This window comes from Limulus polyphemus, unplaced genomic scaffold (genome assembly GCF_000517525.1).
Source record: "Limulus polyphemus unplaced genomic scaffold, Limulus_polyphemus-2.1.2 Scaffold545, whole genome shotgun sequence".
Taxonomy (NCBI): Eukaryota; Metazoa; Arthropoda; class Merostomata; order Xiphosura; family Limulidae; genus Limulus; species Limulus polyphemus.
In genome coordinates, this window is record NW_013666155.1 from 453647 (window position 1) to 466899 (window position 13253).

Genomic DNA, 13253 nt, shown 5'->3' on the forward strand with positions numbered 1-13253 from the left:
CAAACCCACGACCTTCAGATTGCGAGTCAAGCACCCTAACCACCTGGCTAAATTACATTTTGAAAGAGATAACGTACAGTGTTGTGAATTTATACTTTCAACTAAAAGATATTCATTTTCTTCATAGTAGGAATCCAGAACTTTCAGCAAAGAGTTGTTCACATTCGATAAAGTATTAGTCATTCTCTAATAGTTTCGAGTGGTTTAGTTAATCTAGTAGTGCCAGTTTAAATGCAGCATATATTATGGTAGAGGTATAAATGGGCTCCGCTTCATTTGTTTTGAGAAATAGGATTGATTACTTAAGAAGTATTATTATAGGTTTATGATTTAATTAACTTGATCTGTTGAACCACAAATCTTTGTTTTACCCATCCTAATCTCATCTTGTTGTAATGGATTTAGGGGCTTTTAAAAAGAACTTAATTATTATACATACAACGTGATTTTAGAGATGTTCGCTATATGTATCATACTTAATATTTTCTTTAAATTTTGTTTGAATAGTATTATTGATGATAACGTTTAAAATAATTCTAATTATTCTTATTATTATGCTTTTTATTAATGAAAATTATTTTGCATTGTTACCTTAGAACATTGTTTCAGGAATAACCTAAATCTCAGCTAGCCGAACCTCAAGAGATATTAATAGGATTATGGCCGTAAATGTCGGTAATAGTGATGATGTCCAACTGATAAATCAGTGCATTTTAACCTTTACAAGTTTTTTATTTGTATCATTTGATGACATTATACACTCTTTTCAATGTGTTATATAGAATTAGTTTCGTTAATTTATGTTACTTTTTACTTCTGATTTATTGTTAAGTTACTTTTTCTGATATTATTCATAGCATATAGAATTATATGCGAGATCAGGTTTAGAAATGTATACTTCATAGCGTTGCAGGATAGTTGTGGCTTAGTGGTTAGCGTGCCGGGCTGCATACCTGAAGCTCCAAGGTTCATGTCGTAATTCCTCTGAATATGCTTCGTACTTTCAGCTGTGAATGGGTATAAGACTAACAGTCATCCCGTTATTCGGTTCAAGTTCCCTGTGGCGAAATTTATTATTGACCAGCTAACGTCCCTCTGGTGCAGTAGTTCAAATTAGGGACGGTTGTAGGGAAAGTGATGTAAGACGGTCCCCTTCGGTAAAACGGCTACCCCTGTATATCATAAACACACTGACCGAACGACGTCAATGCGAATGATCAAAGCGCGACTTCAATCTTTTGTTGTTGAACAGCTTTGAATTAAGGTTAGTACCTTAATTTTTTAGGATTATAAAGTAAACATTTCACAGAATTTCACTTTGTGGATTTCAAACAGTGAGGGATTACAGACATCCGAATATGTCGTAAAAGAAACACAGTTTAAGTTCACAGTCTTTTTTTCACTTTTATATAACGTGTGATTGTTTTTATTGTTTTATTGTTTTTCATGTTATTTTCTTGTTTTTTCTTTTACCTCCATACTTCTTATCCCACACCAGTGACGTATATTTCATCCATAGACTTCCCGCAATGTACATCACTGTACCACACTAGTACTAACGCTATTTTGCGCTATTGTTCCGGATAATACGTAACTTGTACATGACGCACAACCCTACTAATCACTATCGGAAGCATTCAAATTACCAGTTGTTATGAGTTTGATGGGGGGACATTTTACTCCATCCAAGGAGTGCATATTTTCAATATATAAAAAAGGTTTATGGCCAGTTATTGTTTAAACTAGAAATGAAATTTATAGTAAAACATTTTTCACTTTCAAATATTTGCTTTTTTTATGACATTCATCTTAATTTGTGAAAATCGCATCCAAAGGTAAGGTAGCCATATTACTCCACCTGGATGAACTGAAACACAAATGCTCTATATGAATAGCAAAACAAATATGATAAAAGCATTATATAACAAACACATGTCCATTCAAAAACTAACAGATTTGAAATATTGAATTATGGCGTACTGAAGTACAAAAATAATATACAAATCAGAGCACGTTTTTTCTATAGTATGATAGTACAAAGTGTAAAAATTGCTGAAGATAATTTGCTAAGCCGGCAGTACGTTTGAGTAAACATTGCGCTGTGTACTGGCTAATAAACAAACGCTGGAAATTCTTCTCTTACATTGAATTTCTACAGGTTATTGGAAAAATAGTAACTGACATCATAGATGAAATGATATACATATGTTGCTAGAGGACTTCGATAAAATTTGACTTTATAGTCTATGAAATATGAAGGAAATGGTAGTTTTTATTTAGTGTTTTTCAGTTTCAGAAAAGCTTTTCGTTTTTGATACAGTTACTTTTAAAATGTTAATTCATAATGGATTACACTGTAAAAAACACTTGGAAAACAATCATGTTTAACTTCTCGCGTAGCAATCTAACTTATTTACTCACTTAAATAAGTGTAACATGGCCGGTGAACATATTTTGCTTCATTGAATTTGATAATAGTTGGTTACGTCACGATATACGAATAAAACGTTTGTCAGAAAATAAAACTCTTTACGTCACATGCTGCTAAGAGTCGATTCGCTATTTTACTGCGCGTGACTGAGATTAGGTTTGTAAAGTTGTAGTGAAAGTTGGCTACGAGCCGAAGCTTCTGCTGCGTGATGGAAGCGCCTCATCGCTGATGGCCAACTAGTGGCTCATTAAATTCCCGTTATCGCTAGCATGCCGATATCTACGAGAAGCAAGATCGTGCTTTTTTTCATGTAACTCAGTTAGGAATTAACACTTCGTGCATATTTGCGTGTCAGAGAACGCGAATCGCTGTCAACATCAACTACACTTCAGAATTTATAACTTAATACCAGGATGACATGTAAGCATGCAGTGAAGGTAAGATTATTTAGCATGTAAAAATAACTGTATCATAAGACACAGATATTTTGAAAGTAAAGCAATGAAGAGACCTAAGTAAAAGAGGATAACATCATTTAATTGTACGAAAACTTGTTGCAAGAGCTATCTTCGCTAGCCGTTCCTAATCTTGAAGTGATAGACTAAAAGGAAGGCAGCAAGGTAACACCATCCACCGCCAACTCGAGTGCCACTCTAATCAAATAATGATATTCGTCTCTTATATAAATATGGAGTGTGAATTTTGTATTTTGCACTAACGGGGCGCGAACCACGGATCAATAGTCCGTTGACCTGACCAGTGGGCCACTTAAGGTAGTTAGTAAGTGAACTAAGGCACGATTTGAGTGGATAGAAATATTTTCAGTTTCACGCGGCACATTAAGCAAGAAGATGACAAAAGTAAATTATTTTATGGCGAACATGTTATTGATAATTCGGCATGAAAGTAAAATTTGTACATTGCATATATTATTTACCCGAATCATTATGTCTCTAAGCAAGTCAGGTTAAAACAGGAAATCTTATCATAACGGTTTATGGGGGATGGGGGACTTGTTTTTCTTCATGAAACAAATAAAAAGGTTTCTCAAAACTATGCAGCGTATTACGAACTTAAACCGCGACAAGACAGTAACAATTACGAATTTACTGTTTGTGGTGAATGAGAGACACATGTATTCAAGCTTTTGTCACACACCATTAGCCTAGTACCCTCTACATGTGGCCCTCGAGATATGGAGTCAACATTTGATTTCCATCCATGTGTTGACCAGCATATTGGACATCACAATAGCTACTCCATCGATGATCCGATCACGCAGTTACTTTTGTCCTGCGGACGATGTTATTCACATAACCTAGAGTACCGTATTTACCGGTGTATAAGACGATACTTTTTTACTCTTAAAACGATGCCTGATTTTACCCTTCGTCTTATACCCAGGTTCAAATATAGAGTTCCAGTTAGAACTCTCTAGTTAATAACATATTAAACCAAAACTACATTGTACCTTTTACTTTTATTTGCGTTGACATCGTGCCAACTACTGCGTTACAATGTCATATTTGTAATTGTATCATCTGTCTCGGTTCTTCATAACTAGAAGTTATTTATCTCACATGTTAGTTACAATCAATCAAGACATTTTTGATTTGAAATGTATTGATCTCATCCTTTATACTAAAATATTGCTAATATTATATCAAAAAAGTTAGTTTCTGTAACATATTTTTATAGTAAATCTCTATATCTTAAGGTTTAGTATTTTTTGTAATAGAAAAGGAGTTCAACTGTGATGAAAACTTTGTAAAGTTGTTTATCACGTGTTTGTGATATAAGTTATGCAGCATTGAACTGTCTGTAGTGTTGGAAGAGCATAAAAAAACACATTTGTGATTGTATTGATTACCCCAGAGCGCAGGTTAACACAGTTTAAAAATAACTTCTAAGAACTTTTTTATAATAGTAGCATCCTAGACTTGCTTGACAATAGAAGTCATCCTATACACCGAACCTCAAAGAAATACACTTATTTGCCCTAAAAATCCAGAGTCGTCTAAAACACCGGTAAATACGGTAAAAATTCCGTTCTTGTGTAACACACTCCCATACTATTGAAACCGTCGGTTTCATTTCTTAATGGAATATTCATCTGGTAGATCCTTCCCATATTTTACGATATTGTCTTTGCTCTAGAGTAGGCGATTACATCTCTGCTAGCCATGAATCCTAGGATTCACACACACTCCGGGCATGCTAAACATTAGTGCTCCCTCCCCACCAAACAAAAACATTTTGATTTGTCTTCGAATTACAAATAAAACCAGTAATTAGCGGATAAACTAAATTGTACTAGAAGCACAACAATAGAAGCTTGAGAATCGAGTGTTGATAAAAGGTCGACTAATCTGCTTAACTAGAAAGTGTTAAGCAAGTGTTTAACTTTGTTGATTCGTTACTTACATTGTTGGTACATGTACAGAACGTTCAATCATATTCATCTATGTATGGATCGATCAAGGTCATTCTATGTATACATTTACCAGCTCTCAGCTTTTTCGATGTTGTGTTTGTATAGAGGATGTTGTAAGTCAATGGTCCAAATCTTTCAAAGTGGCATTTTTCAGTTAATAAACCTTGACACCCAAAAGGATTTTGACTTTCTGTGTTATGTGCGCATTATTAAGTGTATCATGTTTCTTACACTTTAGTATATAATTTGAAATAATTATTAGAGGAAGTCATACTCACAGGTAACATTTCGGCCATAATATTCTGACAGCTAATATTATCTATTGTTGTCTAAATCTGTTGTCAAATAAACGACATAGAATAATACTCACTCACACACACACACGCGTGAGTATATGTATCTATGCTATACACAATTACGTAATTATAATACTAATAAGGGTTGTCGTACTTTTGGGCTGTTGGTGTTGTGTATGACAGTTTGTAGACTATGTGTGAAGTAAGGCGATTAATAGAATGAGTATTGGACAAAATGCATATAAAAGTTTTTCACACACACACACACACACACACACACATATATATATATATATATTTAAATTATTTTAACGTTTATACTATGATGTTTCTGCTTGTGACTTTTTCATTATTGACTTCCATTTTTGTTTGTTTTTTATTTTTACAAAATGTGTTTAAGTACTCTGCTTTTTTTTTGCTATCCCCCAGTGGCACAGCGGTATGTCTGCGGACTTACAACGCTAGAATCCGGGTTTCGATGCCCGTGGTGGCCAGAGCCCATTGTATAGCTTTGTGCTTAATTACAAACAAACAATTTTTTTGTGCTAACTTCGGAGACGCTATAAATAAGTACTTTTAGATTATCCGTATTAACCAAATAACATTGAAGAATTACGTTAACGTTCAAGATCTACTAATCTGTAGATTTATTAACTCAACTGACTTCGAGAGTTTAAACTATATACATGAAAACCTTTGGGTGATGTGGCCTAGTGGTTAGTTGCTTGGTCGGTTATCAACACGGCCCGGCATGGCCAGGTGGTTAGAGCGCTCGACTCGTAATCTGAGGGTTCCGGGTTTGAATCCCTGTTCCGCCAAACATGCTCGCCCTTTCAGCCGTGGGGGCGTTATAATGTTACGGTCAATCCCACTATTCGTTGATAAAAGAGTAGCCCAAGAGTTGGCGGTGGGTGGTGATGACTAGTTGCCTTCCCTCTAGTCTGACACTGCTAAATTAGGAACGGCTAGCGCAGATAGCCCTCGTGTAGCTTTGCGCGAAATTCAAAAACAAACAAACGGTTATCAACAGGATGCGGGTTGAAAGGTCACCCGCACTTTGTCCTTGAGCAAGACACTTTATCCAAAATTTGATTCATTCTACGCAGCTGTAAAAGTGAGTACCAATAAATGGTTGGAGGTTAATCTGTGATGTCATTCCATCACAGGATGTGAAAACAGTCTCGGCCGTTTTTACTACAAGAAACTGGAGGTAAGCACCGACCGAGTGTACCTTTAATACACGGAAAGGATGGAACTGACACTAAAATATGGAAATACTTAAGAAAGACGAAATCCTAGGAACAAGAATATATACTAAAAGCTTAAAAAAGTTGATCAAACAGCAATATAAATATATATACTATACTAGATGTACTTCCGCATTGTCCCCGAAAGTGTTCTGTTTCAAGAGTAAATAAAATCAAAATTAAGAGTAACAAAATTATTTTTGCTTTTGAAGTTCATATGTCATGCTGTGTTGTAGTGTACAAAGTGCATAATCTTCTCGTGATTAATGGCATGCGCACGTTTTACTGACGTTACGATAGTACGAATTGCAACGTTAAACTACCCAATGTGGTGTCATTTTAATTTCCACTGACTGACAGACAGGCAACATGCTATTGTATAGTGGTGTGAGTGTTTAATACAGGTGAACCCTCCAGGCGGCCTTCGGCCCCCATTTCGGTGAAATAACAGATGATCTTTCAATGATGCAACTTCTTTCATGAAGCTGGTTTCTCGAACCTTCTGAAAACTTGTTGGTTTTAGTATTTAGCAAATAAAGTCAGTGAAGGTGATAAGGATTATATTGGCGTTGGGCATTGAAAATGTTCCACAAATGATTCCTTAAGATTCTTCAGCTATTACTAAGATAAAAGTCAAGACTATAAAGCAAACTAAAGCGTTCAACATAATTGACACATTATATAAAATATACATTCACGAGGTTCGGAATTAAGTTTCTTATATGATATACTTAGTCACTCCTATTATGAACTTTCATACAAACCAGTCCCGAAAATGCAATTCCAAATTACTCTGCTAGTACAAAGTAGGCCTAACGTGTGTTACGGATATTTGACTTTCAGCAAAATAGTTATGAATTTTGGAATCAGTGGCTTTAAAAGTAATGATATATTTAGCAAAATAATTAAGAATTATGGAATAGTGACTTTAAAAGTAATAACACACTTTAGCCTTAGCCAATGCTTAAAGACTTTCTTCTATTTACAAACTGTACAACAGTTTTGGCACGAATTTCAAGGTTTCACCATAAAGGTGGCACGTTCTGCCTTATTACACTTACAGCTTACACTTTCATGCTTCAAAAGTGTATTTGTAATGAAACAATGTTAAGAAAATATCCATTGAGTCTGTTTGCTTATTAAATATTTTAATCTGCATAACTGAAAATATTCATAACACAATCAAATAAAACCCTGGTTACACCAGTTGTATGTATTTGTTATGATATATTTGCCATTATCTGGGAATTTTATGTACTACTGACAATTTCACTAATTAATATTTTAAATTCATCAAGTTGAAAAATATCATGCGTTATGATTTCGAGAAACTTCAAGTAAAACTGTATTAGAACCACCAAGTAAAACTGTATTCATTATAATCCCAGACAAGACTCTATTTTATCTCTCTCTTGCAATGGTATGAATCTCTATGTTATATTTATACCATCTCTTATAAATATTCTCCCTGTCAAACATTTCAGTGTCAACAATGGAGTATTATTTTACTTATATTGATAGAAATAACAGGTCCATCACATTTTGCAATAGTATATTCCAGGTCATTTATTATCTGCACTCTTTGTGTGATTGCTTCATTTATATTAAATTGATAAAAGCAGAACTCCAGGTAATGTTTCTACAAAGTGTGGGCCAAACAATTGTATTTGTTTACACATATAGATATATATATTGCTATATAAATATGCCATAATTATGCTACATCAAACACTTCATGGTAGAGTCATCCATGGGTCATCATACTCAACTCAGTTATATAACAGGCTTCACAAAATGAATTATCACTTGCAAAATGCAGACGGATTTTAACTAAAAGTTTATTTACCAAGATTAAAATTCGTGTTGCAACTACTGTATTCCAATACATGCTCAAGATAGCTGGAATACTTTGATTATATCTTCGGCATATTTTCTATGAAGACTGATTAAATATCTAGTGAGTACTAACTGGTATGCTCTGCAGAGTTCTCACCACTCAGCTAGATGGCCAGAGTGACTACTTGAAATGTTGGATGATATCTTGCATCAGAAAATTCACTCCGTAGTTTAGAAAGCAACCCTTTCCATCATATAATCACCTTAACTGTCAATAATCAAAAAATAAATCCACAATGTAGTACATACATTGAATCTCAATACCACTTGGTATCTTGGAAAGCAAAGATTGTTACTTTCTTTCAAACATCATGTGCTTGAACTAATGATCATGCTAGCTTTCATGATGAATCTTATTCATATTGATTAGGAGGCTGACATCATTTCATTTGCCAGTCAGAGCTGGTAGTCAATTATATTTCCAGAAAATTCTCACCTGGTTCATCAAAGACTACCACCCTCGTCAGATATATTGGAATGATTCAAATCAGTGTCTTTGTTTTCCTTTGGCTCATTAATTTCTTCTCTAGACCTCTTGTCAAGACAGTGCATCAAACTCTCGACTGTGATGTGTGGATGCAGCTTATCAATGTTTTCCATGCGCTTTTACGTGCTTGACATTTATTATACTTCATACATTAGAGGACCAACTTGTTACAGTATGAAGTATGGACCAATCCAACCAGATACAAGTTGCATTTGTGCAGTTGACATGTTCCACATTGGAACATCCATGTTTTTACCATCTGATCACAGTACTTTTTATGCCAACATGCTGCATTCCTGAGTTGTTGGTTGGAAATTTGTGTGAGTTAGCCATCGTCAATCTCAGCCATTCTATATGCCCTTGCGTACACAGGTGAATTTTCCTTTGAGATGAATGTCCATACATCATGTCCACAGAGAGTAATGGAATTAATAAAAAATGTATCTTGTGCTAAGAGTAGTCTTAGCCCTCTTTTCGTCATTCAGCTTGACGTGCCAGATCCAGAGTGTTGAACCAAATGAAGCCTTTTAATGTGTACACACTTTATCCTGACAATCACTAATGAAGATGACCAAGCATTCTCCAAAAGTTGTATGACTATCCAACAGCATCCATTGTATTTCAGTGCTTGCAATCTCTCCAATGCTCCAAGGAAGCCAGTGAGGCAGTTGCTTCATTGAACGTGCATCCTCTATGTCTATAATCCCTTTACACGACAACGACACATTAGACTTTGCCTGGATTAAATCATGAAAAAACACTTGTTTATATGGAGGTAATATTATTCCATTTGCTACCTCATTAAGTGAACTGTTCGTGGGTCCCACCTGTTAGGCAGTTGAAAGCTTTTGTAAGGGACATCAGCTCAACTGATGCACAGACACAATTGATGGATAAGCTCTACAGTAAATTCATCTTAAGGATGCCGATTCCAGGTCCGAGAAATGACTATTTTCATTCTGTGGGTGAGATCTAGAATGAGCCAGAGATCTACTTATGTAACAACTAGTCTATTGCCATTCATCAGAATGAAATCAGTGTTCACTGGTCATAGCAGTAGTCTCACTCAGAGGGCTTAAAAGATCATAAGGTCCACTAGGGTTCTCACTGCTCCATTACGGTTTCATATTTTAGTTTTGAATATATTTATGCCCCTCTAACTGACTTATCGTTACACCGTATTGCTTGGCGCAGACAATGCTTATTTTTTGAGAGCAGGAGCTGTATAGTCCTTTATATGAATCTTACTTACTTACGTAAAGACAAATATTTGTGTTAAAATTGGCTTTTCAAAAATAATAAATTATTAGTTTTTATAATACACAAAGTTTCACAGCGTAGGGTATGTCTCCATTATATTTACGTACTAAGAAAATATATTCATTATATTCACGTGCAAAGGAGAACTATTCATGTGCTAAGGGGATCTCCCCACCAGATTCAAGTGCTAAAAAATCTCATTGGATTCAAATGCTAAGAAGACCTCTCCATCAGATTCGAGTGCTAAGGAGATCCTTCCATCAAATTCAAGTGCTTTCTTGGTGTTTGTGATGAGTGTTTGATTGCATGTAAATTTTTCTTTTCTTTTTTGAATTTCGCGCAAAGCTACACGAGGGCTATCAGCGCTAGCCGTCTCTAGGTTAGCAGTGTAAGACTGGAGGGAAGGCAGCTAGTCATCACCACCCACCGCCAACTCTTGCTACTCTTTTTACCAACGAATAGTGGGATTGACCGTCACTTTATAACGCCCCCACGGCTGAAAGGGCGAGCATGTTTGGTGTTAGAGGGATTCGAACCCGCAACCCTCAGATTGCGAGTCGAGTGCCTTAACCACCTGGCCATGCCGGGCCTATGCATATAGGAATACGTGTCATAATAATGCTAATACATGTTTTAATACAAAATTTATCACTTGTTCATAATGAAAACATTTACTAAAATTGCAAAACAACCCGTAGAAATGCAACACAATTTCAACTTCATTATTTTATCCATAATCCTAGAATAAAGAAAACGATAAAAATTATAAAGTTTGGAGATGGTTTGATTGTGCAATGAAATAAACTTTACTATAAATGTACAACGTTTCGACAAGCTTATGTCATCACTTGCACCTGTTATACATTAGTAATAGTTTTTTTCACTATCTGTTCAAGGCGTCTCCAAACTATATTTTTTAAAAAGTGAATTCTTCATCATCAAATGTGAAATATATTTATAATGCTAATATTAATTATGTTTAATCTGTTTTAACTCTGGTTTAATTTCTCTTTGATCATTGTTTACCTGATCTTATAATTGTTTTGTTTGTTTGTTTGTTTTGAAGTTAAGCACAAAGCTACACAATGGGCTATCTGTGCTCTGCCCACCATGGGTATCGAAACCCGGTTTCTAGCGTTGTAAGTCCGCAGACATACCGCTGTGCCACTGGGGGCGATCTTATAATACATATTTAGCTAACTTTATTTGAACTGGAGTTTCTGTGCGAACTGTAAGTTATTAAAACCATCTTGATTTATGCATAACCTGACTTAACCTAAGTTTCCTATCGCGTTTATTTAAATGTAGTTTTGAGAAGTATAAATAACAAATAAATGAATTTAATTAGCTTATAATACCATTAGTTGTGTAATTGTTATATTTGCAAAACAAAAAGTATAGAAGTCTTTTTTTTTCGTTTAACCAAATTTATGGCGGGTATGGCTTCACATCATTTCATCGCTTGGTGGCAATTACGTTTTTTACATTTTTAAGTCACAATCTTTAAAACAAAAAAGCTATAAATATATATGCATATAAAGTAATGTCTTTCTTTCTGATATCTCAAGTTGTGATGAACTGGCTGAACCAGTTCCGATGAAATTTCGTAGAAGATTTCACGCCAAATATCGAGTTTAAATGAATAAGCAATCAAGCAAACGTTATCAAAATATGGCTACGGCTCAAAATAGTGGAAGGTACGGCCCACCTCCTCTTATATCATTACTTCTTAAGCTCGGCATTGTTGAATGTGTTTGCTAGTTTGTTTACCATGTTCGCATTTGTAAAAAGTATTTTGCTTGCTTGTTTGTTTTACCTGAACAATATGTTATGCACACAATGGACTAAACTGACAGGTCAAAGACCCCTGTGTTCAAACATAGCCGTTAGTAATTCTGAACTGCCGACCTTAGGAAAGGTAATTAGTTGACAGCACCCGCCGCCACAGCTGAAAGTATGGAGTGTGGGTAATAGCATTACGTCTCGAACCTAAAACTATCTGATCCTCACTCCATTACGCTAACCACTAGGCCATGCTCGGGCTGTCATATTCAGAAAAGTCAGTTATTGAAGTACTATAGTTATGCCTTTTAATTCTAGACATATCCGAGGCATCTAACAGGAAATTGGTTTAATTTTTTCTATATTTTTGATGTATTATTTTATAACCTGGTTAATTATAGCGTGTATTTTATTAATGTAAATTATTCTCGTGAAAAACGTGCAGTGGTGTCGAAGTTAGATCGTTGTTTCTATAATGTATAGTTGAACTGATGAAAACGATAGGAAACGTATATTAATAAAAGAAAATAAAAGCATGACAAAAATCTAAGAGGAATGGCGAAGGTGTCTATTCTTTTTCGTAATGGAAACCTGATCTTTCGAAGGTAGTGGCATCAATTACCAGGAAGGTTTCGTGCAAGTTAATTGTTTTTGTTCGTTTCTTATCAAGCACAAAGCTACACAATGGGCTATCTATGCTGTGCACACCACGGGTATCGAAACTCGGCTTGTAACGTTGTAAGCCTTCAGACTTACCGCTGAGCCTCGGGGGGGGGGCAAAAGGTTTAGTAACTAGAATAGCTAAAGCTCTTATAGTACTCTGTAATCTTTAAAGCGCTTTTAGAAGCACGGAAGACAAAGTAAAAACTTTCACGAAATATCGTGATGTTGACTAACTGAAACTGTTTTTATGTACGACTGGTTAAAAATGGTAAGGTAGCTTTTACACTCATCTTAATTTATGCCTTATAAAAATTGATTTGAAAAAATTACAATTTAAGGTATTTAAGTATGAAAAGGTATGTTTAGACGTATAAATAACGCGCCAGTCCTATAAGTATGTACTTATTTAGTCTATCAGAAGACGAGCTGGTGTGTTAATATTTGGATGTTAAAGTGCTTCAGAAGTAAAACATTAAATATAAATGAGACTGTTATATTGGCCTTATTGGATAGGTTTCGTATTGTGTTAATATTTGGATGTTAAAGTGCTTCAGAAATAAAACATTAAATATAAATGAGACTGTTATATTGGCTTTATTGGGTAGGTTTCGTATTGTGTTAATATTTGGATGTTAAAGTGCTTCAGAAGTAAAACATTAAATATAAATGAAACTGTTATATTGGCCTTATTGGGTAGGTTTCGTATTGTGTTAATATTTGGATGTTAAAGTGCCTTCAGAAGTAAAACATTAAATAT

The 13253-nt window shown here is 35.0% G+C and overlaps 1 protein-coding gene across 3 annotated transcripts in view; it reads left to right on the top strand.

Annotated features, from left to right (window-relative positions):
• The window catches only part of LOC106459006 (dopamine receptor 2-like), an 83829-nt gene that overhangs the window by 21066 nt on the left and 49510 nt on the right, over positions 1-13253 (top strand). For 2 of the 3 annotated variants that reach the window (XR_002610492.1, XM_022385381.1), the window contains exon 1: positions 2615-2868. The exons of the other annotated variant lie outside the window; for it this stretch is intronic. The gene's annotated coding sequence lies outside the window, so the exon portion shown is untranslated. Of the gene's footprint in view, positions 1-2614; positions 2869-13253 lie in introns of those variants that run through there. 3 annotated transcript variants of the gene reach the window in all.